Consider the following 24,583-nt stretch of genomic DNA (forward strand, 5'->3'; position numbering starts at 1 on the left):
GCTTAGACTAATGTTCCTCTGTCTTTTCCTTCTGTACACTCTCTATCCTATGTATCTCTGATCATTGCTTTCTTTTTTTGAGATGGAGTCTCACTCTGTCACCCAGGCTGTAGTGCCATGGTGCAATGTCAGCTCACGGCAGCCTCTGCCAGGTTCAAGCAGTTCTCCTGCTTCAGCCTCCTGAGTTGCTGGGACTATAGGTATGTGCCACCACACCTGGCTAATTTTTGTATTTTTAGTAGAGACAGGGGTTCACCATGTTGGTCAGGCTGGTCTTGAACCCCCGACCTCGTGATCTGCCCACCTTGGCCTCCCAAAGTGCTGGGATTATAGGCTTGAGCCACTGTGCCCGCCTGAGCCCCGCTTTCTTTGATTCTATCACTGACCCTCTATAATTCAGTTTTGTTTTTCTTTGTCCTTTTTTATATTTTTTAGTCCTTGGCCTTTTCTACCTCTGATCCCCGCCTGCACCCTCTGTTCTTATCTTGTTTTTCTTCTTCTGCTTCTTTCCTATATCTTTAGATTACTTTGGCCCTCTCTTTTCATTTTGTCTCTGCTCTTCTCCTTTGCATATTTATCTCTTCCAGCCTTTCTTTCCTACCAGCTGTCTGCTATCTCCGTTACTTGCATCTCAGAGGCTTATTGAGATCTGCCAAATGGATCAATACCAACATTGAAGGTTTCTCTTTGGTCCTTCTCTCAGCCTTTCCAGCCCTGCTGCCTGCTTCTGTCTCCCCTCAATTCTCCTTCCTTCCTGGATTCGGAGACAATACAGATGCTCCTGATGGGTAAAGATGGCCCCTGAAGCTGACTCAGTCCTGCAGCCTCTTTTACGTTCCTTTCTCTATATTTCCCTGTCCAAACTGAGCAAGCCTAAAGCTTTCTCTTACCTGGGATTCAGCCCCTCACCCCCAACTTAGAATGCCCTCAGCTGTTTCCTTATCCTTACCTAGCTCTTGATAATGAGGCAAATATCTCACTGTCTCTTCATGTCTTAATTTAATGCCCTGTACGCTTGTCTTAACATCAGCATAGCCATCTAGAAAGCTGTCAGGGGAGGTGGACCTGACTAGTGTCACTGTCTTTGTGTCTAGCTGAGTGTTACACAAAAGCAGGCTCTTCAGAAACACTTTTTGATGCTAATGTTTATAATGTTGCTGATGAAGATGATGATAAGTGAGATAAATCCTTGGCAATGTTTCTGGAACTGTGCCTGGCACAAAATAGGTAATCAATAACCATTAGTAGGCTTCTAATCAGAATGATAATGTTAATTGCTTTTCAAGACTCCTTTTTTGATTGCAAATAATAGAAATGGACTCAGAGGAGCTTAAGGAAGAAGGAAACTCTATGGAGTGGAGATGAGCCTAGACCTAAGGGCAGGACATAAAGCTTGGCTTCATTGAATCAAGAGCCAGGAATTCGAAAGTTATCAGCAACTGGGACAGCTACTGTCCAAGCGATACAGTCTCATCTCTTTCTCCTTGTTCACCTGCTTCATTTTCCTTGTTATTGGCAGACAAGTTTTCTCTGCTCTTTTCTCTATACGGCAGAATATGGTCACCCTTTCCCTGGCATTAATTATCTCTCTAAGCTCCAGTTGCACCAACCCATTTCCAGTTCTTCCCGTCCACATTTATGGAAGACAAACGTGATTGGCACAGCTGACGTTAAGTGCCCACTCTGGTCCATCAGCTGCCGTTGGAGACAGAATCACTTTCCACAAACACAGGCACATGAGTGCTCTTCTCTGAGTGACAGGGATAATCCTTAAATGGGTGGCCTGTGGTGGAGCAGTGGTAGGGGCAAGGCAGGTTCATTAGGAAGTGCCTCCTACACTAAATACAGAATGAAGAACGAAGTCTGGCACATCTGCTATCCACATGTCAGTCCATCCATCTGATCTCTTCATCCCATTACCTTGGACTTGTGCATCCCAGCTGGGGATCACAACTCCATGGGATCCGTGAAGTCTGGCCCTCAAATTGGAGCTGAACTCAGTTTGTTCAGTGTGAGGAAGGCAGCACCAGAACATCCCTAGATTCTCCACTGTGGCAGGATCCTGTGGGCCCCGGCCTTTGCTGGGCCCTCCTAGCCAAGTCTGAGTGTCAGCTCCTTCACAGAAGCTGATTACAAAGGCAAAAGCTCTTCAGCTATAGCAAAGATAAAGAAAAACATCTTCCCACACTGGCTGCAGCGATGGATGAGTTTGCCCTTCTGCAAGTGATTACTTTGGCTCAGATAAGCCTCCAAGTGGCTGGTGAACCAGCAGATTTTCTATAATCTCCTAAGATTTGAGCTCAAGCAACCTCAATCACCCTCCCCATCAGCCCCCTACCCCATACAGTATCTACTTTGTTAACTCTTCTGAGAAAAATCAAATGTTTTGGCCTCTTGGAAGGGCTCGGAGGCTCTGGATGCTGGGGAAAAGCAAAGTTATCTTACTAGTGAAATATAGGGGTTAAGAACTCAGGCCTAGAATAGACAGAACTGAATTTGTATCCTGGTACATGACTCAATAGTCAATGAAGTATTCTAAAACATTTTATTTAAAACAATCATGGGGAAAACAAGAACTTTGTAGATTTCTTTACATATACTTTATGATCTAGTTTGGTTTGTCTTTTGCATTATATTTGGGGGAAATTTCAGTGCCTTGGGGTTTCCAAATTCTAGATCCTTCGTTTATTAATCATGTGATCTGGATCAAATTCTTAACCTCTTTGAGTTTTAGGGTTTTTCTGACTAAAATGGGGCTAGTTATATAACAAATCCCAGTGGCTTATTCTGAGGATAAAATGGGAGAATTTGTGTGAGCCCTCGCCCTGGCTCCTGGCACTTAGGAAGCACCCTCTGAATTGTAGCTATTTTTGCTGCTTTCTGAAGTAACCATCAGCTCTAAGAAGAGAAGGACTTTTACAAATAAGGGCCCAGAGGGGGAAAACAGACCCATTCTGACTAGAATTGTCCCACAGATGTAACCAGTGTGGGCTGTGCTTCAGGGCAGGTCCTGTAGAATTGTCACTTGATGAGAAACTCCTGACATTTTGAATGGGGTTGAGGTGGGGGAGCAGGAGAATGATGGGGGTGGGTCATTCTGATTTTTCTAATACTTCAGCATCTAGTTAAGTATGTTAGAAAATCAAGTACTAGCATCTCATATTCCACTCAGACTGTCCCTTTGCTGTTAAATTTCTTGCATTTTTTTGGATTCAGATGGCAGATGCCATTCTATTCATCTCCCTTCCTCTAGAAAGGTGTTCCTCTGGCTCTGGCCTGACATTTAGGAGTCACTTTCCTAGAGCAGGCATATCCTCCCTCATTCCTCATTCATCTGTTTCTTATTTTATACAGTCAAGAAGTTCTTTTCCAAGTGCCTCCTAAGGACTGGGGTTCTCTCAGAATCTCCTAAGATATGGGATATTGGGAAACATTCCAGATTCTTTGTTACCTTTTGGCAAGAGAATTATTTTGTTGATTTGGTCATTATTTCAACCATTTTTCTTGAACATTGACAAAGGGCATGGCTCTATGTTGGGCAGTGAGCATCCAGACCTTTATGAGACACTTCATCTGCCGTGACCCATGAGTTGCCCTGGAGGGCGGTCTCACACTAATGTCTTTCCTCTCCAGACTGCAAGGGGGGACTCCACACCTCACATTCATTCCTACTACTAATCTCGTTGGCTGATTCTATAATTGAATAGTTTGTACACAGAGTAAATTTTCTCAATATCTTTAGTGCCTGCCTAGGTTTTTGGGCAGGGGTTAATATCTCTTTGTGTGCTAATTGGCTTTCCAGGATCATCCACATTCTCCAGTTTTTCAAAGGTAACTCAACCTGGAACCTCTTTAGGAAATAGAATCCTGGCATTTGCATACCTGATTATATCTGGCCTTTTCAGTTTGGCCAGGGTGCTTCTCAGCTGGCTCAGTCCCTCCATCCTCAAGGGAGTGTCATTGCAGTCATGATGAGGAGCAAGGGCCTTTGCCCCCAAGCCTGTAGCAGGAAATAGGCAAAGGGTTAGTTAGAGGTAAGTTAGGTTAAGAGCTCTGGCTTTATTTAAAGTTCAGTCCCAGCTCTGTCATTATTATCTGTAAAGCCTTGGGTAAGTTCCTCAATTCTTTTATCTCATCCGCAAAACGCTGAGCTGAGCTAATGGTTCTATGCTATTGTAAGAATTAAAGCAGCCAATACAGGTAAAGTACTAAACATGGATGTCTGAGCCAGAGTAAGTACTTGGTAAATAAGAATAACTGCAGCAATAGTTATTATTATGAATTCCAGGTTGTGGGGGCATGGCATCGCAAGAGCCTGGAAACTCTGTTTAGCTTTCTGGGATTTGCTGGCAGGCTCCAGGAAGGTGACTATCTCATGTGCTACAGTGGTAAGAAGAAAAAATGGGGAAAACTGCGTTTATTAAGACAGGATTTTTCACTTAACTTTCAAATATTCTCCTAGGGTGGGCATTGTGGTCCTCTTTTTCTAGAGAAGTAAACTGCCAGAGGCTGTAGTAACTTGCCCCAGAATCACATAGCCAGAAGTGGCAACCAGTGTTCGAAATCATGCCTGTCTGACCCCAAGATGCATACTCCTATCTAGAGGTATAAGGACCCCATTCCCTATCACCCCATGTAAGGAAGATTCTTAAATGCTAGCAGAGGAACAGAGAAGCGTAGACATGCTGATTGCCTACTTGGGCCTGGGCCCTGTACACATATCATCTGCCTTAATTGCACAAGTTGTTATTATTATCCAGTCTTGTAGATCAAAACAGTAATGCTCAGAGCTTTACTGCTCAGAGAAGCCAATGGCCTCGTGGCAGAGCAGGGATGGGTCCCGGGTCCATCTGCCTGCCAGTCTGGCATTACTTCCCCAGTGGCTGGAATCATCCTGCTCTGTCATGAGCTGTCAGTATGACCTTGAGCAGGTGACTTAACTCATCTACCCTCCTGCTTCTTTACCTATAAAACAGAAGAAAAGAACATTCCCTCTGCCTGCCTCTTAGAGCTTCACAGAGGCTCAAATGAGGTAATGGATATGAGAGGGCTTTATAAACTGGAAAGCTCTGTATAGATGGAGGGGTTATTACCATCACTCCATAAAACCTCCCACACGCATCACGTCTTCCATTCCCCCCCCCGACGCTGTCGCCCGGCTTTAGTGCTTTTAGAGTCTGCCAGATCATCCTTCTGTCTCCTGGCACCAGAGAGAAAAGTCCTCAGGCCTCTGCAGCTGCCATGCCTCACTGCACTTCTCAGAATGGAATGGATTGCAGTGCTTTGACCTGGACCCTGGGCTCTCCATGGTTGACCATGGGGGTCAGTGGGCCTACACCCTCAGGGGGCAGCAAGCACCATCCCAGGGCAGGGCTCTGCTGGGACCTCATGAAGTGCCACATGTGTTCCAAGAAGACCCTGGCTGTTCCCACTCAAGGCACTCAGAGTTTCCATTTCAAGTTGCTTTCAATTGAAGGCTCAGAAGATATAACCTCACACACTTTAAAGACTCCTTTTAAGATAGTTCTCTTCAACCCTCTCTTTCTCCTCTTCTTCCATGCCTTCCTTAATCTGCAGCCACAGCTGAGGCCCTTCCAACAGCTCAAGAGCTGATCTCAGCCTTCTCCTTAGGCTGCTTCCCTTTGAGAGTCCATCTGAAGTCACAGCCACAAGAGATCGCCTGGTCTGACTTTGCCATTTTACAGATAAGAAAACTGAGACCAGAGAAAAGCAATCTTTCTTTAAGTACACTCAGTCTGTTAGCTTCCTTTATCCTTACAGGAGGATTTTGATGAGGTGCGGTGGGAAAAGGTACAGGAATGGTGGGGCAGATGGGCTTTTAGAGTCTTATCCTTTGAGAAGGTCAGATTCAATTGTCCCAGCTGCCTAGTATCAAAATGACCAGTGGGAGAAACATAAGACTTGGCCATACCCTTTCTTTTCTAGAGTACTTATGCATACTCATCTAGAGGCACAAGTTATGGGTGAAACAAACTTGATATGTTTGCCTTTCCCTGAAACAGTTTTATGTCTGTCTGCTGAATTCAGTTTCTAAGGTGGGGAGAGGCTCCTCCATGCCTAGCAGCTTTTTGGTACTCAGAAAAAGTTAAATAACCATTATCGTCAGTTGCAGCATAAAGGAGTAACCTGCATGAAATGCCATTTTCCTACCTGCTCCCATTACCTTCTCCCTGCCCAGAGACAATCTCATTGCCTCTGCTCTGTCAGCCACATGACCACAGACAGCAGTTATTGCCATCGCTTATAACAGATGTGAAACAAACCTTAGGAGCTGAGTGCAGAGTTGCTGTTCAAACCCGCTTGCAAACTCCGAGGTGAAATGAGTCATGGAATCAAAGCCCTCTTTCTCTGTGCCTCCAGGCTGAAGGCTCTTTCTCTAACCCAGTGTGGGGAAGACAAAGGAAAAGTTTTCCTTGGCTTTTCAAAAAGATGCTCAAGTCTCTACTATTCCAGGCCCTTAAGTTGGTAAATGGGACAAAAAACAAAACAAAACAAAAGAAAACAACAAAACAGAAGGAGGGCCCCACCTGCACTAGGGCTCTATGGACACAGTCTGCTATAGCAGGGCCAGATTTAGATAGGGGACCTGGGCAGAATTATGATTTGGTTCCCTTCCAGTTGGCTCAGTTTTATAGCTGAGGCTGAGAGCTTTGAGCGGAAGGGTGGAGCAGGAACTTCTGGTGGCTGGACTTGCCTCTCTTCCCTTATCCCCAGCAATTCAGTGCTGGCCCCAAACTTGCATATGTTTCCTAGTGAAATAAAAGCCCCACAGGAAAGGGGGGATGGTCTAGCAAGCATCTATCACCAGGACATTCTCTGCTTTTGCCTCCTTCATCTCTGAGTTATCTTCTTATTCTCCAACCACCCCCGCCCCCACCCCAGTCTCAGTGAGGCAAAGCAAAGTACCCCACCAACTCCTACAGTTCTCTTCTTGAGAGGAATCCTGGCAAACCCTTTCCGGCTTCCTAAATCTCCAGGGATATTTTGATTCTCTTTATAGATGGCATTTGGGTGGTGGCCTGGCTGCTCCATCCTTGCTTCTGTTCAGACTACAGGTCTTGCACCTTGCTGGGTCTGTTCAGGAATTCTAACTCCCATTTTGCCTCCTGAGACTTGGGACAACCTGCTTTTAGTCCTAATTTGCTCAGTTCCTCCTTTTCCTATTTCCATTTGGCTCTTCTACCCACCCTGTTGGCACTGGCCTTCCAAGGGCCCAGGGTGGTTCAAATTTTGTCCTTCTATTCAGATTGCTCTTCCTCCTGCCACTAAATACCTCTTTTAACCATAGTTTATCTCTGGCCAAATGGAGTAACTGGGCTGCCGGCTTCTCAAGAGTTGGTGCTCTGCTGCCCCCTCTCGGTGCACATTCTACAGGCTAATTTGGGAAATTCCATACCTAGTATAAACCAAAGGAAAGCTTTGAATTTAACATTCTTCCATTACACCCTTCCCTTTCTTTCCTCCACACCCCCTTTCTCCTCTCACAGCTGCTCCTAAGCCCACAGATGATTTTTTTTTTTTTCCATATGCAAAGCCTCTTGTGGCGGCCAGGTGAGAATGCCATGATTGTCCTTCCAGGATGGGGGAATCTCCATCCGTCCTTTCCCTGGGGATGGAGGTCTGTGGAGAGAGGGCTGGTTCCTAACTGACTGTCATTCTTTTCATCTATGGAGAAAGGAATCATTGTAGATTTGCTCCAGTGCGGGCTCTGCTAGAACAAACACACATGTGCACATAACACCCACATGCCAAAAATTCAATTTCAGAAAATAACCAGGCCCTTCTAATTAAAGTGTCTAATCCATTTAGATGAATGCAACAATTAATTTAGCCAGACATTGTGCAGTAATTGTGCAGTTTGAATACTTTTCCTTTTCATTCTCATCTAGTTGGATGGAAGACACATTTCCTGGGTGGGGACCATATCTTGTGATCTTTGAAATGGAATTCGTTGCTCAGCTTCGCTCCAGTGGAAGACCTCCAACCTCACTTGTCATGGATGAGACTGGCCCCTGCTTTCAGGAAATCTTGGTGTATTGAATTGTTTCTGGTTTTAGCCATTATGATGGAGAAACACATGTCTCAGTCAAATTTATCCCTTTCCTGAAATGCTGCCTAACTTTAGTTTCCTTCCCTGAATTCTCTGCCTAGGATGGGAAGATTTAGGGACTATGATTGTCTCCTGTGTTCTGGTCCTGCTCCTTTCAAAGATTACCATATTAGCCCTATTGGCGTCAGGGCCAGAATGAGGAGAGAAAGATAGTGCTATGATTTAAGTTTGTTCCCACCTAAACTCATGTTGAAATTTGATCCCCACTGTGTTGGGAGGTGGGATCTAGTGGGAAGTGTTTAGGTTACAGAAGGGGATCCCTTACGAATGGCTTAGTATTCTCTAGATAGTGAATGAATTCTCGGTCTCACTAGACTGGCTTAGTTCTCATAGGAATATTCCCTTGAGAGTGGGTTGTTATAAAGGCAGGACACCCCCAGGGCTTTGCTTCTTCACACATGTCCACTTCTTTGACTTTCTTCACCTTGTTTTGATGCAGCATGAAAGTCTTTATCAGAAGCCACGGCCATGCCCTTGAACTTTGCAGCCTGCAGAACCATGAGCTAAAATAAAACTCACTTCTTTATAAATTACCCAGCCTTGGGTATTCTGTTGTAGCAACACAAAACAGACTAAAATAGAAAGTAGAGAGACAAAGAGAGAGTAAGGAATTGAGATACAAGGAAAGAGAGAAGGAAAACTTTTACCCACGCAGTTTGAGTGTACAAAAGATAAACACCAGACACATATTGTGCCATCACCAGGGTGAAGGCCCAGCAGGCTCCTCCCTGCTCATTCACTTGGTCTACTCTTTGTCTCCTGGCTCCATAAGGCCTTTCATTTTGAAACATTTATTATGTGTGATGCCATGTAAGACCCTGAGGTGGTTGCTGCAAAGAAAGTAAACAGGAATGTGAATAGGTATAACATAAACAGTGAGGCATGCTGTGAGAGAGGTGTGCGAAGCTGCATCTGTGGCTAAGGACGCCCACACAGAACGGCATCAGTGAGTCATAACTGGACCGAAAGAGGGGCAAGGGCACTTGAAGTGGTGTTTGCATAGCAAGAGCCCTTTTCTTACTGAAATTCAAAGCCAGTCTAGGTTATTTTGGGAGTGACCTGATGCTTATTAATTGAAAGGGAGGTTATTTTAGAAAAACAAAACCAAATTGTGAAGACAGAAGTTGTCGTAAAATTAAATATTTATTTTAAATAATAAAACAAATCATTGCAAATTATGCATTCTAAAAGCTGACAATACCACAAACATCACAAAGTCCAGAAGAAGAGTGGAATTTAAATGCTAACTAACGGACTGACAAAATTCTATGGCACTACTTCCTACATTTTTTAGTTGCATACTCTTTAATGCTTCTTCATATGACAACAATTTTGGCATGTTATTTTCTAAAGAGAGAATAGGAAGATAGCTTTGTCTTCTTTCTAGTACAGTTGATCAGAATTTATTTTGTATTATTGATAGTTAGGATTCATAACTCATGAGACTCCACATACAGATGTACTTGCTTTTGTGATTATGCTACAGGTTTGTGCCCAGACACTTGGGAACTCTGATAAATTCCAGCGTGAGGTATTTATCAGAACATGGAATGTTACCATGGGCATGTTCACAACACAATACAACCTCTGGCCCTGCACCTTTATGTCATGATGCCAAGTAAGTTGGCTCAGTTGGTAGTATGTGTACTCCCAGAGTCATTTCTACATTGAGACAGCTAGCGATCACTTACCTATATTCCAGATGAAATATAACAAGCCCAATTAACAGCTTTCCCATTAGCTCCCTATTAGCTAGAACCCTAAATGCCCATGGACACTTGCGCACCACTGACGTGAAGGGAAGTGTGATGAAGGGAGGTTGAGATGGAAAGGGTCTACCTGCTTTAACAATCTCTGGTTAAAATATATTACTTTAGAAAGTTTTACAGAAACATCATAAGAGCCTGCGCCTCTCCCAGAGCCCTAGAACGGGTCTCTGAAATGAGGGGCCTTGACATTAAAGCTTTATTGGCATCAAAATAAATTGATCATTGCTTAGATTATAAATTTATTTGGGATGGTGATGGAAATTACAGATAATCCTCCGTACTTATCCCTTAGAGCTTAAGAGAGAGTGCTGCATAGTAATTAAGGGCATAAATTGTGAAGCCAGTAGTTCTGGGTTCAAGTTCTGGCTATGCAATTTAGGAGTTCTGAGGTTTTGGGTAAATAGGCTAAACCTCAGCCTTTTCATCTATCAAATGAGGAGATAATAGTGTTGACATGATGTGTGTAAAGTGTAAAGCACATAACAGGCACTCAATATACGCTGGTTGTTTTTTATTTTTCGGAGGGGAGAAGAGATAGCTTCCAGATTCTGGAGTGGCAGAGTGAAGATAAAAGGGAGACTGTCACGAAGGAGAGGATATTTGGTCTGGATCTTAAAGTTCCAGTAGGATTTAAATATTTGAAATGGGGGTGCATGTTACAGCAGAGATGTTTTCAGTTCGGCACGCGTACGGGTGCCAGAAAGTTTGACATGCATTTGACAAGTTAATTTGGGGCCAAGGACAGTGGTGAATACTAGACTTTATTTCCCATGATTTAACATAACTAGATCTGTGATTTTGAAACACGAATTTTAAGACATGGGAGAAGACTGCTGAGGAGTGAGAACATGGAGTCAGAAGCCCCATTAGGAGGTTATTGAAGCAGTTGCAGGAGGTGATGAAGACTGGAACTACATAGTGTCAGAGAGTCTCACACACACACACACACACACACACACACATACCACTCCACCTGTGTGCAAACACACATCTAGAATAACAGACTGCACATTTATGGCATGGTTACCCTGTATCTCTCTGAACTGTTTATCCTGATCTCTGCTGGGACTTGACAAATAGAAGATCAGCCTGGCAGAATTGTTGCTGGTGCCAGGCTGAAGCTGTGCCCTTTCAGACATGCTGGGTTCTTGTGTGACAGAATCATGCTCCCTGGGTTACTTTCAGTGCTGGCTGCAGCTGGCTGACTTGTCTTCACATCTGAGTAGGCTCTTTTCTGGGGGCCTTTGGGAGCTGCCAGCAAGTGTTGGCCTCCATCAGGCTGATAGGCAGTGCAATTTATTTTATGCGGAAATAACACCAGGGTGACAATGCCTCTTGCAGGAGACAATTTGGTTTCTGTAATTGCTAGCCTGGGGGCAGGGGAAGAGGTCCCTCTCTCAATTCAACATCTGCCAGATTAGCAGGGATGACAGCGACAGGCTATGTTGGAAACAGAGGTTCAGAGACCACTCTCCTGTCCACCTGTCCTGGAGCTTTTCAGCCCACAGTCTTGTACAGTGGCTCTTCTTAGCCAGGCGGGAGCCAGAAATGAAGCGATCTGGGGCCGAAAGTATTAACCAGTCTGGATGTGGAATTTTACCTGGAGATTTTTACCTCATTTGAACCTAGCACTGTTCTGGAGATTTCTGTCCATTGATTCACGAGCCTGTTGCAAACCCAATAAATCATTAATGGTAATTCCTACACGTCCAGTTTTAAGATACAGAAAATGGGGGCATAGATTTCTTTGAACAGGCAAAATGGAACTTAGAGTTCCTAGTTACAGATTATATTAGATTTTCTTAAGACAGATTTTCTTAGATTTTCTTCTCCTCCCCTATTTGTCTATATTTGCATCTTTATAGTAGTTATATGGTGCCTAATACAGTTTTTGCCACATCAATTAGTACTAATTTGTTGACTGACTGATTGTATTCAGAGACGAATAATAATTTGAACCAGGTAATTAATTTCTATTATTTTACTGTGAGGAGGGTGATTAGTATATGTCTTTAGTCATTCATTTATTCATTTCACAAATACTTACTGAGTGCTTACCAAGTCCTAGGCACTGTACTTGTGCTGAAGATAGAACATCAAATAGGCTACAGCTCCTGACTTAAGGAGTTACAGCCTTGTGGGAGATAGATAAAAATAGAACACATTACCATAGGGAAGTGCCTGGTGCAATGGGACCGCATTCCAGGCGCACTTCACCCAGGCAAGGAATGCATGAGGTGGTGGTCAGGGAAGGCTCCCGCTATCTCACCAGGGACCTGAGGGAAGAGTGAGAGTCAGCTACGTGAAGAGTGGGTGGGAGATGAGGGCAAGACCAATCCATAGTCAGGATGCCAAGGAGCTTCTAGTCTAGGGAAAGAATTGGATAAAGAGAAAACAATGCTCTCAATACTGTGTATACTGAGTGGGAGAAGGAATGGGGGCTCAGAGCTTTTACCAATTAAGTTTCTTTAGAGGCAAACAATTGAATTGATTCCAGCTATGTCAAGATGAAGGACATCATGTTTGTTCACAGTTTCAATGGGAAACCTGAATAACCAGGCAGCTCCAGGGTAGCCACTACTGGGAAGTCCTCTTGGATTTTGTCTCTAAGACAATGAACGCTCTGTGCTCCAACTGCCTAGCTTCTGTGTGACTGTACTCATGTCTTCTGCTTCCTAGGATGAAGAACCTGATTGGCCCAGATTGGGTCAGGCGTCTCTACCCTCGCCACAATCGGGCATGGGAAGGGAATAGGAGAGTGGTGGATACGGCCAGGGAGAAATCCCTGTGAATCCTATAATCGGTCTCCCCTTTCCCCTCCCTCTTTCTTTCCTTTTCTTTTTTCCAAGAGTGCAACCAGGAAGGGAGGATACTTCACCAAGAGCAGGTGCAGCTGGAGGATAGGAAGTCAGAGAAGGTTCCTAATGTCTGCACGGAATCTTTCTAGGTCTAGAGCAATCTGACCTTTATTTGCAAGGCCCATGGGTTTCTTTTTTTCCATGACAACCATGCCTATGATTGGGTCTCACACAACCAGCTCTAGCACTGCTGGACTTCAGTGGGTCCTCCAATGTCTCTGACAAGTTCTGGGGATGGCAGGTGTCAGAATTTTCTAGGCTTGTAATTTGCAGGGGTTGAAGGGAGAGGGAGGTAGGTATGTGTGGCAGGGTGGGGCAGTGGAGAAGCTCTCCAGACATCAGGAGGACAAAGAGCAATGTGCTATTACTTTCTGTAGTCGAATTTGGGTTTATCCAAATGAATAATTTCCTCAGGCAGCCAGGAGGAGCCTTAAGCCCTCTGAGACCAAGGCCACTCAGAATTCAGCCTGTTCTGACAGCTTTAAATTGGAGTCAAGCTCAGCTTTGGGGCCTATGGAGTCCTTCACTGCTTCACTCTGCCTCCAAGCCCAGGGAAGAATCCCCATGGTCTGAGGTCATGCTCTGCCATGTCTTTGCAGGTACATGAAAAGGGCAGATGAGTCTGCAGCCACTCACCCCTCTTCACTTGCTCACCAGGCAAATGGCTTAATACTTCCTGGCCTGGAAAGTGAGAAGGAGTCTGACCTTGAATCAACATCTTCACCCACTCCACCTTAATTTTGCGTTTAATTAACATCTTCCAGCCTCTTTTTTTTTTTTTTTAAGACAGAATTTCGCTCTTTTTGCCCATGCTGGAGTGCAATGGCTCACTGCAACCTCTGCTTCTTGGGTTCAAGTGATTCTCCTGCTTCAGGCTTCCAAGTAGCTGGTATTACAGGGGTGCATCACTGGCTAATTTTGTATTTTTAGCAGAGATGGGGTTTCACCATGTTGGCCAGGGTGCTCTCGAACTCCTGACCTCTTCCTTTCTTTTAAGGGAGGGCTTCTTCAGAACTTGAAATGCCAGCTTCACAAATCCAAGGGCAATGGTTGTGTCTCCTGTTTAGAGAGTGTTCTTTAGAGAGATTTTTTTTTTTTTTTTTTTTAGTAGTAGACAAGGTGGAGTGATCGAAGGAAATATTTACAGTCTCACATAGAAATAATTTGAAAACTACTAGAAATTCTTATTTAATACAGCCTCTTGACTACTGGGCTTTCTAAAATGCCCCAGGTATTTCTAATGTACAGCCAAGGATGAAAAACCACTGGTCTTAACTAAGACCACACTAGAAGGTTATTTTTATCAAAGTAGGGGTTTGGTCTCTTTTGTTCCCTGCTACGTTCACAGCACTAATAAAGGTACCTGATGAATAGGATGTCTTACTCAAAAAGCCTTTGTTGATGAGCAAATGAATGAATTCTTTGCATATCACTGGATGTGTGCTCATCATTTCCTCAACTTCTCTTGAGAAAGTGATGTGTGAAGGGCCTAGAGAGACCATCTCTGCCTTGGACAGGGAAGATGGAGTGAGCTGTGCCTGGGCTCTGGCCAAAGTGCAGTTAAAATGATTTAAACAGGACAGAACAAAGCCCATTGGCACATAGGAAGAGCTCTTGGTCCACAGTGAGTATGAAGGAGACCAGGTTGAGAATGTGATGACAACTTTTGCGTTTAATTAACATGGCCACAGAGGGATCAAGAGCAGAATTTAATGGAGGCTAAGATTACCTACTGGTGGCGAAAGCTCAGCTCAAAGGAAGCATCTGGAGGCACTGTTTACATAATACAACATGGAATAAAGCCTTGTTGAGAAGTAGGCAGAAGATCAATTTCACTGCCCGGAGTTTTTGTGAGGCATTTGAGACAACTGAAGTCTGAGAGGCACGGGGATGGGCTATTGTGCAGGCTGCAGCTGCACCTGAGAGTCCGAGGGCTCTTCCTGCATCCAGGGCACTGTCTCCATGGAGACCCAAGGAGCTCATTCTCTCCCTCCTCTTCTGTCTTCCATTTTGTATTGTGTGGGGAGCTATATAGCGGGTTCCAAGGGGAAAGAATGAACACAGAACCCACATAGAGGGAATGAAAGAAGGGCACTGAGTATGAGAGGGCAGAGCATCAGCTGAAAGCGTATGATGGGGATACAGGGCACATGTGTCATGGGGGCAGAACCTGTTCAGGGGCAGCTTTCTGAGGGCAGGCAGGGTGGAAATGCTATAAAAAATGGAAGAGATGTGAATGGATAGAAAGATTTGAATGTGTGTTTGAAGTAGGCAGCATGGGAAGTTCAGAGGCTTTGCTTCAGTAACAGGGAGAGGGAACAAATCTCTGCCAGGAACCTGCTCTGTGATAGGCAATATGCCTGTTTTCTCAGTTAATCCTCACAATTCCCTGTGAGGTAGGAGTGTGCTGAGACTCAGAGGGATGGAGTGGCTTGCCTAAGGTTATCAAGCCAAGTAAATGGTGAGTTGGATTACACCTAAATTTGCCTGTCTCCAAAGCATGAGTTCGGATAGGAGAAGCATAGATGCTTAAACTTTGTCTCAGTGTTTAAAGAGGCTGACTCCATATTGATATAAGTAATGCAGATAGGCGTGTCTTCCTTCCAATGGCCCAGTATAAAGACTTTCTGTATAGAGGAGAAAACAGGCTATCTGGAGGATACGAATGACTTGCTGGGGAAACACGTCGCTGCCCAACTTGACTTTCCAAGGTTTTGCCTTCCAAGTTCTCTTATGATGGGACATTGATTAAATAGAGGGGGGCAAATCCTTCCAGTGACACACAGTTGGGGCAGAATTTCCAGGATGTTAGGAAAACTAACTCCCCACACCCGTTTCTTTCTTTTCATCTGGAAATGTGAAACAGTTGCTGATAAGCACTGGAGTGGAGAGGCCAGGCCCAGGAGATATGACATCTGAATTCTAGGCTTGCCTCTGGCACTGTCTCTCCAGAACCCCTTTCTGCTTCTCTGGGTTAACAGAATATCTGTTTCTTGTAGGGAACTCCTTCCATGTGGCTTTGATGAAGATGCTCCACGGTCATTGTCTGTGAGGGCCCTGTCATCCAGGTCAGAGCTGCTGGTCACTATCCAGTCAAGTGTGGAGATAGAGAGACAATTCTGACGATGTTGGAACACTTGGATTCGCTGTGGTGGCTTCTGTACATTTCAGTCATGTGATTCAACAAGTAACAGATTGTTTTCGAAGATGACCCCAGTATTTTCTCCCATCTCTGTGTGCCTGCTCTTTTGCAATGAGATCTTGTCTCCTCCCATAAACAAATAGAGTCAATTCCTCCCCTACCTTGAATCTGGGATGGTTCTGTGACTTGATTTGACCAATAAAATGTGATGGAGCTCGCACATATGGCTTCTAAATTTTCATTTCAAAAGGCCCTGAAGCATCATGTCTCATCCCCTGGGGACCCTGAGACCATCATGCTGTGAAGAAGCCTGTTATATTCTTCTTGAAGATGGAGGAACACATGGAGAGAGGGATGCAGCCAACTATCAGGTTAATGAAGCCACAGTGAGCTCAGGCAAGACTGGAAGAACCATCTAGTTAACCTACAGGATAATGAGAAAAAATAAATTTTTAATGTTTTTAAGTCACTGGTTTCAGGGTGGTTCATTATACAGCAATAGATAATTGATTCATGAGAGCATAGTCATCAAACTTACCCCATGACCTTGTGTATCCATCACAGTTCTTGATCACAGTTAAGCAAAACAAGATCAGCTTTTGCTAATTGGATCTGTGTAGTAATTTATCTAAAGGATATTGAATCATCAGGAAGGCTGAAATACCGTGATCACAGTTACTCAGACAAAAACATGTTCCTAAATTTGCCATCATCAGCATCCCTCCATAGTCATGCCAGGAGTTCAATTGTGTTCAGTTGTGATGCCAGAGAGACAGAGAATCCCTTATTATCCTTGTTTCTCTGCATCACTAGCTTCTGATTCAAAACATCCAGGGTGGTGCTTCTGACTTGACAACTCTAGGTCAAATGTCTGCATCCTAGCTACAAGGAGATCTAGGAAAGTAAACATCGTCATTTCAAGCTATTATAGTGGGAGGCAGACTTGTAAGATGGCGATTTTTCCAAATGCAGAAAGCAAGCAAAAAAAGAAGGACCAACTTTAATCCACCTCTTTTCCAAATCAGTATCAATGCACTCCCTTCTTTCCATATTCATATTTCTGAAAGAGAAAGTTTCTTCCTAATAGAATTCAGTTATGTCTTGCTTAATCAAAAACAGCTCATCTTTTCTCTCGATTCTCATCGGATACTGCACCTAGCTTCAAGTTTAGGATTTGTGGGTAAGATCTATTTATCCTCTAGCTCTGGCATGTATTTGCATTAATATTCTGTATTTATAGAATAAATTGTGAAACTAATCACAATGAACATATCCTACATGAAAAAATGAGTCAAAGGGAAAAAAATGGAGTATAACGTTTGTTGAAATACATAAACATTTATATAATACAACATAGAAAATAATTCACATAGGTACTCCTGTCCTTGTTTTCACTGTAGTTGAAATATAGATGTATTTTTGCTACAGTTGGTATTTAAGATTTCCTTCTTGATTAACTTGTCCATGTTTCCTTATTTTTGTTCAGTACTCAGTTCAAGTTTTTATAATTGGTGGGTTGATGCAACATTCATTTTTGAAGGATTTGATCTCTTAGTAGTTTTATCTATGTGAGGTTGCAATGGTGTTCATCAATCTATTACCACAGGAAGTGGAAACAGGTCACCCTAGTTGATCCCTTGTGTTCAATCCATACTCCTCTTTTGTGGCCCCAATGTATTGCAGCAATCCTATTTCCCCTTGATGATCTACAACAATTGTTCCAGTAATCCTTTTTTTGTGGGGAGGGCCTATTCATTCAGTGGGAATAGGAGCCAAAATGGTTAGGTTGGAGTCTCAGCTTCCAATTCAATGAATGAACTGTTGTGTTTCCTAGTAGAGGCATTCTTCCTTGGATGCTAAAATTTCTAAGCCTGCAATACCTAGAGTTATAAGGATTAGAAGCAAAAGTTTTACTAATGCACCATTTAGTGTAATAGTGAGATGTATCATCCCACTTTCACCCTTTGATTTCTGGAGTCATGATTTCTGGCTATGTAAAAAACAGCATTATTATTGTTTTTAATTTTTAATTTTTGTGAGTATATAGTAGGTGTATATATTTATGGGGTACATGAGATACTTTGCTACAGGAATGCAATGCATACTAATCACATCATGGTAAATGGAGTATTCATCCCCTCAAGAATTTATCCTCTGTATTAGAAACAATCCAATTATATATACTCTTTTAGCTATTTTTGAATGTACAATTAAATTATTGTTGACCATATTCACCCTGTTGTACTACCAAATACTAGGTTTTATTCATTCTTTGTATTTTTTCTATCTATGAAGCATTCCCACTTCCCCTCCACCCCCTGCACTACTCTTCCCAGTCTCTCATAATCATCCTTCTACTCTCTATCTCCATGAGTTCAATAGAAACAACAGTATTGACAATTCAAAGAATATACTTCATCCTTCAAGACAGTACCTTGGCTGTGGAAATGAGTTGAGTGAGGAGTAGCAACACATTAGGAACATACATACTGGGAATATAAGCTCATGAAATTCACTTGTTCCATTAGGATTTACTTGAGCCTGGCCTTGCTTATATCATTTCCACAGATAATGACATGCCATGAAGCCTGCCTGATTTTATAAGTAGGTGGATAGATAATATCCTGTTCAGGATGAGTAGTCCAGGATGCATGATTATCTATTCCAGGATGCATGATTATCTAGTGTCTAATGATCGTTCATTTACTGTCCACCAGGGCCTAGTAGCAAGCTAACAGCTATTTCTTTTAAAATCATTATTACTTTTTAATAACGATTGTATGTATTTATGGTGAACAATTTTGATACATGTATGCAATAGTAACTTGCTGAATAAGACCCAGCTTTCTTCAAAACCCTAGGGGCTTATTCTATGATTCTCCTATTGAACCTTGCTTCATATTCCATATCGTATCCTGATCTGCCAAAGGCATTTCAAATACCATTGGATCCCATGGATCACGAGGGCTGAGTGAAGACATGCTTATATTACAGTTTGAATCAGTTGGAGAGCCCTCCCTACCTCTGAATTTTGCTCAAAGTTGTTAACCTTGCTGATCTCCTGGAAAATTAACTGTATCAGTAAATAAAATACAGCATATATTAGCTCCAAAGCCCAAAGAGATCCTTGCAGTGTTATGCCATTTCTCTTCATTGTAAGAGGTACAGAAGGTTGTCTTATTTATAGAGAATGACCTCCACCATTGGACCCCACCCACTAATTGGGCTTGAGGGCCAACTGGGCCAGCCATGAGGTGGACTTAGGTAAAACCTCATTTATTGCTTGTCTCTCAGTACCCTCTCACACCAAAGTAGTGTTCTGGGTCTTCAGATTTTTCTATTTTTCTACAGCCAGTATCTGATATCCTCAGAAGGACACTGGGTATTTACTTTCCCCCAGGACACAGATACGCTGGTAAATGGCAGCAGGACTCTTTGGGGGACTTCTGGGAAAAAGATTAAAGGTATATCTGCCATGTAATTTCAGGGTTCTTACTCAGGGGTACTCACCTTTCTCTTCCTGCATGGAGAACTGAATCTGAATGAACTCAGGTATGGGGATTGAATGAAGAGCTAAGTATCAGTAGGGCATTTTAAGCTTCAATAACAGAACATCTTGTCTCAACTGGCTTGAACATTAAAGAAAATGTATATTGCATAAAGAAATACAAGCAGACTGGGAAGCACAAGGGCTGGTTAATTCAATAGCTCAGAGGTATCACTGAGGACCTGGACTCTTTGTATGTCTTTGGTCTGTCTTTCCCAGTGCCTTGGTTTGCTTCCCACTGTGGTTGCAAGTGGGCTTCCACCCTGGCTGCGGGAACCACATGCAGTTAGATTATGTCCAACGTATGAGAGACTTTTCCTATCTTAGAGACTGTGTGTTGGAGGAGAAATTCTCTCCTGGAAGTCTCAACTGGACTCCCATTAGAAAAGAGGAAGGGGTATTGGTGAGTAGTTACTGGATGGTAAGTGAACAAGGCCTGCTATCAACTACAACTCTCAGTCATGATGACACAAGTCAGGACTCTATTCATCAGGCCTGTTAAATCAAGATAAAGCCTTTATTGATATGTCCATCTCTTTTTCTCTTGGAACTCCATGAGCTGCCATGCCAAAGATCTATATGGGCTTATATTAGTCAGTGTTCTCTGGAGAGACAGAACCAACAAGATATACCTATAGATATATGAGAAGGGATTTATTGGAGAAATTGACTCATATGATTATGGAGGCTGAGAAGTTCTATGACAGCCCATCTGCAAATTGAAGATGCTGGGATTCTGGTAACATTGCTCAGTCCAAGTCTGAAGGCCTTAGAACCAGGGAAGTCAATGGTGTAACTCTCAGTAACTCTCACCATTCTCAGAATGAAACCAAAGGCTTGAGAACCCAGGAGGCCCCTGATGTAAGTCCTGGAGTCCAAAGGTCAGAGAGCCTGGAGTTCTTGTCCAAGGCCAGGAGCAGAAGCGTGTGTCCTGGTTTCAGTAGATAGGCTGACACGTTCACCTTTTCCACCCCATGTTTTTGTTCTGTGTCCCCAGCAGATTGGATGGTGCCTGCACAAATTGAGTGCAGATCTTCCCCACCTAGTCCACTTAAACTCACATGCTAACTTCCTCTGGAAATACCCTTACAGATAAACCCCAAAATAATGTCTTACCAGATTTCTAGGTATTCCTTAGTCAAGTTGATGCCTAAAATTAACCATCACAGAGTCAACCCATTCTGATTATCAGTCTGGCCAGCTGCCTCTTATGGTAGCCAAGCTCTGGTAATTATTGCTCTTCCCAGGCCTGTGCTACTTTGTGATATTCCCAATCCAATTGAAATTGTCCATCTCATTTCCAACTACATCTTCTTTCTACCAGCATCCTTGGCTTATAGAGAATAGCCACGCTTTTAATAAAGATGTTGGCACTCCTGTCACTAATGAATTTACCATTGCCTTAATGAAGATAGTGTGTTTTGGGTCCTCTTGGGAGACATAGGAGATAGGTAAGCACTTGTAATAAATCCACACCAACATTGCCATCTCCCTAGGTCTTTGAATTTACTTCCTCTAAACTATAGCTTGTGATTTCTGGCATCGCAGCTACACTGGAGCACTAATGTACTGTACTATGGAGCACTAATAAGTCCAGGTTTCTGTTAACTAACTAGCAAACAATTAAAACAACTAGATGCTCAAGCCAGTGCATGAAATGGAGAATTACCGCACAGTCAGCCTATCAAAAAACTCCACTTGATCTAAAATTATGTTTTTCCCTTGTTGGCCTAGTACCCGCAGAATCTGCTCCCTCACATATTTCTCAGGCCTCTACTAATACAATGATCAGAGTCGTAAACTTTTGTCTGTAAGCTTTTCCCTTAAGATATCGTATATAGATGTGCTTCATCCTCTACCCCACCCTGTCCCAGGAACATGTTGAGATCTAACCCGAGTTATAGGAGACAATGAGGGGTAGAGCAGGTGGAACATGACGAGAATGAACTTCCCTTGCAAGGTAATAACCCTCAGGTTAGATCATTCCAAGATTTTTAAGCAAGATGGGAATACATGCATAAGAAGGGAAGGAGGAGTTGATTTGGCTAATAAGAGAGACAGGAATCATAAAGTTTAGAAATTCAATGCTCAGCATCATCTGAATCCTCCCATAAATCTCTGTTCCAATTCTTAGGTCTATCTCTTTTCTATTCTATGCTCTAATTTTCACCTAAGCAGAAGTTTGGAAGGCTGCATATTAAACTAATCTTCTAGGCTGGATGTGGTTGCTCATGCCTGTAATTCCAGCACTTTGGGAGGCTGAGGTGGGAAGATCATTGGTGGTCAGGAGCTTGAGACCAGTTTGGACAGCATGGTGAAACCACATCTCTACTAAAATTAAAAAATTAGCTCGATGTGGTGTGTGCCTGTAATCTCAGCTACTCAGGAGACTGAGGCAGGAGAACTGCTTAAACCTGGGAGGCAGAGGTTGCAGTGAGCCAAGATTGCACCACTGCACTCCAGCCTAGGCAACAGAGCTGGACTCATCTCAAAACACAAAAACAGAAACCAAACTAATCTTCTAATTTAGCAACATGCAGGATCAAACTTTGGGCTTGATTTTTGTCTATTTCAGGATGGTGGCTATAAGATAAAAGAGATTCTTCAAGTACGGGTAGAACATCTTTGGTTTTCATTTTGTCTTCACTTGAGAACTTAAGAATTTGTGTTTTTTTATTCTTTAAAAAATCCAGCTAGCACTATTGGAAGCAGTTTATCCTATAGTCTTTGATTTTTTTTCATGCTTTTAATATTGTTTGATAGTGGCAACTGTTTCATCCCCTAAACCTTGGCTTCAATAGGTATTTCATTCCAGGTGACTACAGGTAAAAACCTAATGGTTTGCCACAATTTACCATGTTTTGGCAGAGTCACATAGTTTACTCCAAGCTAATTTTTTTCTGTGTGTAGCCCTCAGCATGCAAAACAAACAATCTCAGATTCCTGTTAATTTCTGGAGGGCCTGTTTCTACCCAACTCTTAGTAATATTTTGGCATTAGCCAAGGTTTTTATTTGCAAGCAACATAAATAGACCATGGAGAAAAATAAAAGATTGATTAAAAGGATATTGGGTAGCTCACTGAACCAGGATTTTTATAGCTAGGAACAGCCTCCAACACCATGACCCTTGAGGTAGAATCTTCCTCTATTCCCTTTTCATTGAGTTACCATCTCCCAATCACAACACAGGACAGGAGTGTCTGGTTGGCAAGAGGTTAGGTCCAGTGTCTTTGCCCTGGAGAAAAAAAATAGCATGGAAAAAGAATACTTGGCATTTCTGGCTTCCATAGTGGGAGACAGGCTCCTCATCAAGGCTCCTAAGGTGGGAAATTGTCCAAAGGAAGGAGTTGAGTTGCTAAACAGCCAAAGCAAATGGTAGATGCCCATTAGCTTTTGAGCAAGTTATTGCCTTCTCTTTTCCTCAGTTTCCTCCTCTGTAGAAAGAAGGGTTTGAACTATATGGTCACTGAAGTTGCTCCCAGGTCTGTCCTGAGGCTCTGCCACTCCCCTTTGGCTTCTGTGGGGTAGACAATTCTAGTTCACATTGTTCCAACTAAGAGGCAATGTGCTCTTGGACTGCTTCTAGTCACAGAGCACCAGGGGGTGGGGGACAGCGAGGGTGCCTGAAGTGCCAGCCTGAGGGGGTGAAGGCTACTCTTCCTGGCTCCTGGCAGCTCTTGAGTTGAGCTCTTGTGCAGCTGTTTTTGCAGCAATTTCACACTGATGCAGAAAATAGAAGCAGTGTCAGGCCAGCACCATGAATGATCCAGAGAACAAAGTAATTTTTCAAGACAATGCCCTGTTTAAACACTGGGTGTTGAGGTGACAGATTTTGTAGACACTTTATGGGGAAAAAAATCCACCACCTTGAGTGATTTTGAAGCCTTTAGAAATATTTGGCAAGTGTGAACAGTTGGTTCCCCACACTTTCTCTTTAATCAATCGCTTCTTTAAGAAGTGGCTGTGCTGAAGGGAGAGAGCTGTATCGTTCCTCCCCCACCTCTGGCTCCCTTTCCAGCGCATTGGGTTTTCAATATGAAGAGGCAAAATTTTCTCCACAATCCCCAAAATGGTGCCTGCATATTAAAAATACACCAGCTTTCTTTGCTGTTTGCCTGCGGATTTGTTTCATTTCATACCTCACTGAAGCCTCCTCTCTGTTCAGAACACGCTGTACCCAGTTGTAAGAAGAGAAGAGGGGAGGGGAGGGACTTGAGAAAGCATCATTTGTTTTCTTAGCAAACTCTGAGAAATGTTAAAATTGAAGTTTGAACTTTGAATGAACAGAAACCTGAGGACTTTAGGAGGAGTTTTCATTCACTGGTTTGCCTGGAGCTTTGATCTTGGCCTTTCCTTCACCTGAAGGTGGCATCTACAAGTCCACTCAAGAGGTGGACATTGGGATTCAGGGTCTGAATTACTATTACCTTTCAGCCCTTGTCCAGCCAAGATCCAGAAACAGATCCATGTTTCCTAAATGGGTGAAGCAAACATTTGTGTGATTGAACATGAGCTGCCTCATGAGTAGCCAAGCCATTTCTTCTGCATCTACTTACCACCTGCAGTAGGTTAAATGCGTTCCTCCAAAATTCGTATGCACTCAGAACCCCTGACTGTGACCTTTTTTGGAAATAGGGTCCTTGCAGATGTAATTAGTTTAGGATCTTAAGATGAAATCATTCTGAATTTAGGGCGGAACCAATCAGAAAAGGCATCTTTCTAAGAAGCGGAGAGGACACAGAGAGGCACGCAGAGAAGGTGATGAGAAGACGGAGGCGGAGATTGGAGTGATGATACATCTACGAGCCAGGGAACATCAAGGACTGCCAGCAACCACCAGAAGCCAGGAGAGAGGCATGAGGCAGTTCTTCCTCCGATCCTTCAGAGGAAATCAACTCTACTGACACCATGATTTTGGATTCTAGCCTCCTAAGAAGTGAGAGAATAAATTTCTGTTGTTTTAAGTCATACAGCTTGACATAATTTGTCACAGCCGCCCCAGGAAACCAACATATCATTTTGAATGCCCCTTGGCTCCCCAGCTCTCAGCCCATAATATCCTGTAAAACTTTCTTTTCTCTCAAGTTTCAGCTCAAATGTTACCTCCATGGTGAAGTTCTTTAAAACTTCATTAA

General features: G+C 43.2%; 1 long non-coding RNA gene across 2 annotated transcripts in view; it reads left to right on the forward strand.

Moving 5' to 3' along the window:
* Window positions 1–24,583, forward strand: part of LOC116531101 — a 48,872-nt gene that overhangs the window by 21,640 nt on the left and 2,649 nt on the right. For both annotated transcript variants that reach the window (XR_004260275.1, XR_004260274.1), the window contains one exon: window positions 24,140–24,384. This is a non-coding gene — a long non-coding RNA (uncharacterized LOC116531101). The remainder of the gene's footprint in view (window positions 1–24,139; window positions 24,385–24,583) is intronic.

Source organism: Sapajus apella, unplaced genomic scaffold (genome assembly GCF_009761245.1).
Source record: "Sapajus apella isolate SASKATOON/1434 unplaced genomic scaffold, GSC_monkey_1.0 scaffold69, whole genome shotgun sequence".
In the NCBI taxonomy this organism is placed as follows: Eukaryota; Metazoa; Chordata; class Mammalia; order Primates; family Cebidae; genus Sapajus; species Sapajus apella.